Source organism: Rhincodon typus, chromosome 45, assembly GCF_021869965.1.
Source record: "Rhincodon typus isolate 14 chromosome 45, sRhiTyp1.1, whole genome shotgun sequence".
Classification (NCBI taxonomy): domain Eukaryota; kingdom Metazoa; phylum Chordata; class Chondrichthyes; order Orectolobiformes; family Rhincodontidae; genus Rhincodon; species Rhincodon typus.
Window position 1 is genome coordinate 6,404,149 of NC_063376.1, and position 5,988 is coordinate 6,410,136.

General features: G+C 48.4%; 1 protein-coding gene across 8 annotated transcripts in view; it reads left to right on the top strand.

Moving 5' to 3' along the window:
* The first annotated feature begins 2,245 nt into the window (after positions 1-2,245).
* Positions 2,246-5,988, top strand: part of LOC109916070 (nucleotidyltransferase MB21D2-like) — a 16,368-nt gene continuing 12,625 nt past the window's right edge. For 2 of the 8 annotated variants that reach the window (XM_048619970.1, XM_048619969.1), the window contains exons 1-2: positions 2,675-2,842; positions 5,650-5,785. The gene's annotated coding sequence lies outside the window, so the exon portion shown is untranslated. The other 6 variants (XM_048619971.1, XM_048619974.1, XM_048619972.1 and 3 more) reach the window with 6 other exon arrangements.

The following is a 5,988-nucleotide window of genomic DNA, read 5'->3' on the forward strand; positions in this document are numbered from 1 at the left end:
AGCATCAGAGGAGCAGGAAGGCTGACGTTTCGGGCCTAGACCCTTCTGAAGAAGGGTCTAGGCCCGAAATGTTAACCTTCCTGCTCCTCTGATGCTGCTTGGCCTGCTGTGTTCATCCAGCTCTACACCTTGTTATCTCAGATTCTCCAGCATCTGCAGTTCCTACTATCTAGGTACAAATGGGGTTGGTAAGAACTGCAGATGCTGGAGTCAGAGATAACAGTCTGCAGCTGGAGGAACACAGCAAAACCTGCTTTGTTCCTTCAGCTTTGTGTTACCATGGTACAAACCTTAGGTACAAAAACTACAGAAAATACAGAAAAAAAAGTTATACTACGACACAGATAACACAGTATAAGCATAAGTTAGGAAAATAAGAAATACTGTAAAGCTAAAAAGCTATATAAACATAAAGCTACTTGGAAGAGTGTGGTTGATTGAATTGATCTTTAAAAGGGCTGTCACAGGAATAATGGGCCAAATAATCTCTTGTTCTGTAATTTTCCAAGATTTGATTTTTGTCAGTATTTCAACTCGAAGGACCCTTTATGCGGCGGTAACTCTCCTGACACACCTCCACAGGTGAAACGCAGTTCCATTAATGAGGGTTTTTTGGCTCAAGTCAGAGGCATCAGAGGAGTAGGAAGGCTGACGTTTCGGGCCTAGAACCTTCTTCAGAAATGGGGGAGGGGAAGGGGGTTTTGAAATAAATAGGGAGAGAGGGGGAGGCGGATAGAAGATGGATAGAGGAGAAGATAGGTGGAGAGGAGACAGACCGGTCAAAGAGGCGGGGATGGAGCCAATAAAGGTGAGTGTAGGTGGGGAGGTAGGGAGGAGATAGGTAAGTCTAGGGAGGACGGATAGGTCAAGGGGGCGGGATGAGGTTAGTAGGTAGGAGATGGGGGTGGGGCTTAAGGTGGGAGGAGGGGATAGGTGGGAGGAAGGACAGGTTAGCAAGGCGGGGACGAGCTGGGCTGGTTTTGGGATGCGGTAGGGGGAGGGGAGATTTTGAAGCTTGTGAAGTCCACATTGATACCATTGGGCTGCAGGGTTCCCAAGCGGAATATGAATTGCTGTTCCTGCAACCTTCGGGTAGCACCGTTGCGGCACTGCAGGAGGCCCAGGATGGACATGTTGTCTGAGGAATGGGAGGGGGAGTTGAAATGGTTCGTGACTGGGAGGTGCAGTTGTTTAGGGCGAACCGAGCGTAGGTGTTCTGCAAAGCGGTCCCCAAGCCTCCGCTTGGTTTCCCTGATGTAGAGGAGGCAACAACGGGAACAGCGGATGCAGTATACCACATTAGCAGATGTGCAGCTGAACATCTGCTCGATGTGGAAAGTCTTCTTGGGGCCTGGGATGGGGGTAAGGGAGGAGGTGTAGGGGCAGGTGTAGCACTTCCTGCGGTTGCAGGGAAAAGTGCCGGGTGAGGTGGGGCTGGAGGGGAGTGTGGAGCGGACAAGGGAGTCCCGGAGAGAGTGGTCCCTCCGGAAAGCAGAGAAGGGTGGGGAGGGAAAAAAGTCTTTGGTGGTGGGGTCGGATTGCAGATGGCGGAAGTGTCGGAGGATGATGCGTTGGATCCGGAGGTTGTTGGGGTGATACGTGAGGACGAGGGGGATTCTGTTTTGGTTGTTATTGCGGGGACGGGGTGTGAGGGATGAGTTGCAGGAAATGCGGGAGACACGGTCAAGGGCGTTGTTGACCACTGAGGTGGTGAAGTTGCGGTCCTTGAAAAATGAGGACATCTGAGATATACGGGAGTGGAATGCCTCATCCTGGGAGCAGATGCGGCAGAGGCGAAGGAATTGGGAATAGGGGATGGCATTTTTGCAGGAAGATGGGTGGGAGGAGGAGTATTCTAGGTAGCTGTGGGAGTCGGTGGGCTTGAAATGAATATCGGTTTCTAGGTGGTTGCCGGAGCTGGACACGGAAAGGTCCAGGAAGAAGAGAGAGATGGTCCAGGTGGACTTAAGGTTGAGGTGGAAGGTGTTGGTGAAGTGGATGAACTGTTCGATCTCCTCGTGGGAGCACGAGGCGGCGGCTATCTCAGAAGTAACACGGCTGAGACTACATTTCCCAGAGGGGCATGCACTGCGCATGCTCGGTCCCGGCAACGCCGGCGGGTGATGGTAATACGCATGCTTTTTGCCAGGAGCAGCGTCAAGGTGTGTTATACGCATGCTCTATTACGGTAGCGACCGGCCTTGCTGATTATGCGCATGCTCTATCCCAGTGGCAGTGTACGACGGCAGGACGTATCATATGCATGTTCCACGCCGGGAGCAGCGGCCATGCTGGTACTGGGCATACTTTATCCCGGCAGCGGGTAACGAAGGCAGAGCGCATTATACGCATGCTCTCTGCCGGACGCGACGGCAAAGCGTGTTATACGCATGCTCTATGCCGGGAGCCGCGTCAGTGATGGTACTGTGTATGCTCTATAAAAAAATAAAAACCGAAAGGCCTGAGGAGAGGTCACCGGACCCGAAACGTTAACTCTGATTTTTTTCTTCATAGATGCTGTCAGGCCTGCTGAGCTTTTCTAGCAACTTCTGTTTTTATTCTGGTGTATGCTCTGTCCTGGGAATGGGGAACGATGGCAGGGCTTTGTTGTACGCATGCTCTGCACCCACTCAGTTCTGGGTAGTGGCGGTAAAGCGCGTGCGCATAGCGATGGCCTGGCTGGGTGGTGTCCATGGCGATTGGAACCTGTGGAATATTAAACCCTCGGGCCTAGGGCAGGGAGGAGCTGGTGTTCTCAGTCTGGAGCTGACTCAGGGGCGGGCTGAAATATTAAAGGGCTCATAAATGTGCGAGGAGACGGGAAGTGAAGGGATGGAAGTAGGTGTGTGTATGTTTGTGGGACTCTTGTGCCTTTTCCCCATCCTTTGTTGGGGTTTATTTTCTCATAATTGCCATTCTTTAGGATCATGATGTTTTTGCTGCGAAGACTTGGCCAAATGCCCTGTTTCCCAGGAGCTGACAGTTGGGATGGGTAGGGGGAGGGATGTGGAAATGGGTGAGGCACTTCGACTTTGGAAGGCATCACGTTCGAGCATGACATGTTTGCCTATTTGCCCACCTCTCTCTTCACCTGCCCCTCCCCCCCCCTCCCGACCCCACAAAGTTCAGAGGTGCTTGATTAATGTTTGGGAGTACGCTCCATTGCGTTGGACTGAGTGTAAAAGCGGTTTAAGTGATGAGAATAGATTGAAAAAGTTGGGACTGTTCTCCATGGAGACAAGAAGGCTGAGAGGAGAACTGATAGATGTTTTCAAAATGAGCTGGATGGAGTAGACAGGGAGAATTTGTTCCTATATGCAGAAGGAGCGAGAATGAGAGGACATAGATCTAAAGTAACTTGCAAAAGAAGTAGGGGTGAAGTGAGATTTAAAAGGGAGCTAAGGGGCAACTTTTTCTCGCAGAAGGTAGTGTGTGTATGGAATGAGCTGCCAGAGAAAGTGCTGGAGGCTGGTACAATTACAATATTTAAAAATCTGGATGTGTATACGAATAGGAAGGGTTTAGAGGGATATGGACCAAATGTTGGCAAATGGGTTTAGATTAATTTAGGATATCTGTTTGGCATGGACGAGTTGGACCCAAGTGTCTGATTACATCTCTATGACACTATGAGGCAAAGCTTTTTCGCTCAGTGAGCAGTGAGGGTCTGAAACACACTGCCTAGAAATGTGGTGGAGGAAGGTTCAATTGAGGCATTCAAGAGGGTATTGAATGATTAATTGAATACAAATAATGTCTAGTGTTCTGGGAGATTTTATGAGCCGGTGCTGGCATTATTGGTCAAATGGCATCCTGCACTGTAACATTTCTGATTCAGCTAACCACCACCCCAAACCCCTAAGCCAAACAGGCATTGAGGATCACCTAAACTGAGGCTGTCTATCCAAATGAGGACAGTGCCAGTTGTGGCTGACCTGTTGCCTCACAGTGAAGCAGAAGATGGGAGTGGTTTTTGAGCCTTGTTCCTGATAAGTGAACACAAAAGAAAACTAGGCATGTTGCTGTTGCGCCCCCTTACCCTGCTGATTTGTTCTAACAGATTGGTGTAAAGTAACCTGTGGCACTCTTTACAAAAAGAGCAAGAGACTTACAGAATCCCTACAGTGTGGAAGCAGGCCATTCTGCCCATCAATGCTATACTGAGCCTCTGAAGAGCATCCCACCCCACCCCATCCCTGTAACCCTGCGTTTCCCTTGGCTAATCCACCTAGCCTGCACATATTTGGACACTGTGGGCGATTTAGCACGGCCAATCCATCCTAACCTGCACATCTTTGAACAGTGGGAGGAAACTGGTACTCCTTGGTGTGCTGGACAATATTGTAAAGGGGAGATTATCATGTGGCCACTGATCATCCTGCCATTTGTGGGAGCTTGCTGTGCGAAAGTCAGCTTGTGAGCTTTTATGTCACAACAGCTTCTGTGCTTCAAAAGTGATTGGCTATAAAATATTTCGCAGTCATGACAAATTTTTAAAAAATGACTCGCAATGTTTTGCCAGTCAGTCTGGATTCAAATGTTTTTCCAAAAGAAGGGTATTGGATAAGCTGTCAAGTTGCCTCTATCTCCTTTTGCTTGCACTTGTTGCACTTCTTTTTCTGAAAGTTTTGCAGAAATCTGAAGGTGGCTGTTTCTTTTAAAATTCTTTCAAACAGCTGTTTAATAGGGAAATCCCGTGTAGCTATTTTACAGTTGTGTGGTTTCTCTTCATCCCAGAGGCTAAGATCTTCTTGTACTTTTTTCCCCACTAATTGTGATTCATGGGTGAGAAGAAGGTGTGTCTGACACTGAAACACTGATTACAATGCACTGGTGGAGCAATGTGAGGTGTGTGAACTGTGATAGTGTGTGCTTGGAGAGAAACTTTGAACCCACAGCGACACAAAGCTTCTCGCCACACAAATGCCTCTGAGGAAGAAGTTGTGGGTTTAAATACCAATTGTGGCGGGTAGTTTAGGCTGACATGTCAGAAAAACAGATTAAGGAATTACCATTTGAGGCAACATATTTCTGGTGAGACATTAGTCAGACATGGGGTTTCCTCGCCTCATGTCTTGAGTTCAGACTAATTGGAGATTGAGCTGAAACTTATGGTCATCTAAATCATGATTGTATCGCATGACTGCTAGGGCTTGTTCCCAATCTCTGTCTGAATCTTATCTAGATAATTTAATTGAAGTCTATTCACAGTTTGAGCTTGTTTTCTGTATTCAAAAAAGTTGAACTACCAGATGATTTGAAGTATCTTTTTGAAGTAGGGATGAATATAACTTGTTAATTCTTGCAGTGGATTCTGTTTGCTTGCATTTTACCCAGAACTGTGGGAGGGGATTTCAGCGGTCTGAGGTTTTGCTTCCTGGCTGTGTTCAAGAGGAGTTGGACGGGAGAAAAGGTGCACAATGAGAGTTTATAGCAGCACTCTCTATTCGGTGTTCTTTGAGTGTGTGGTGGTTTTAATGGAGTTCTCTGGCTGTAACGTAGAGGTGATTGCTATCTGTATTACATGCATACACACCTTTCTGTGAGTAACAGGAAGTGAGGTGGGAGTTGGTGGAAAAGAAGAAAAAACTGGATGAATCAGTCAGTCAACTTGTGCTTTTATTGTTCCCACCTCACATCTATGACCAGGCCAGCATTTATTGCCCATCCCTCCCTGATGGTTACTTAGCAACACTGTTCACGACCTGGAAGCAGATTACCGCCTGCCTTTTTTTGTGTGAAAGAGAGAGAGAGACACACTGTCTGAAGCCCAGAGGAAGAAAAGGTAGGCGATAAATAAATGGTGTGCGCCCAGGGCTGCTTTCTGGGAAGACTTGGGAGAGAGGCCAGACTGCAGGAAGGCTCTTTCGTCTGGCTTGAGGTTGCTTGCAAATATTTGAATTCTGCTTTTCTCTCTTCCTCCCCCCCCCTTCCCCCCCCCCCCCCCCACCCCCCCCCGCCCCCCCCGACCCCCACACCCCCGACCCA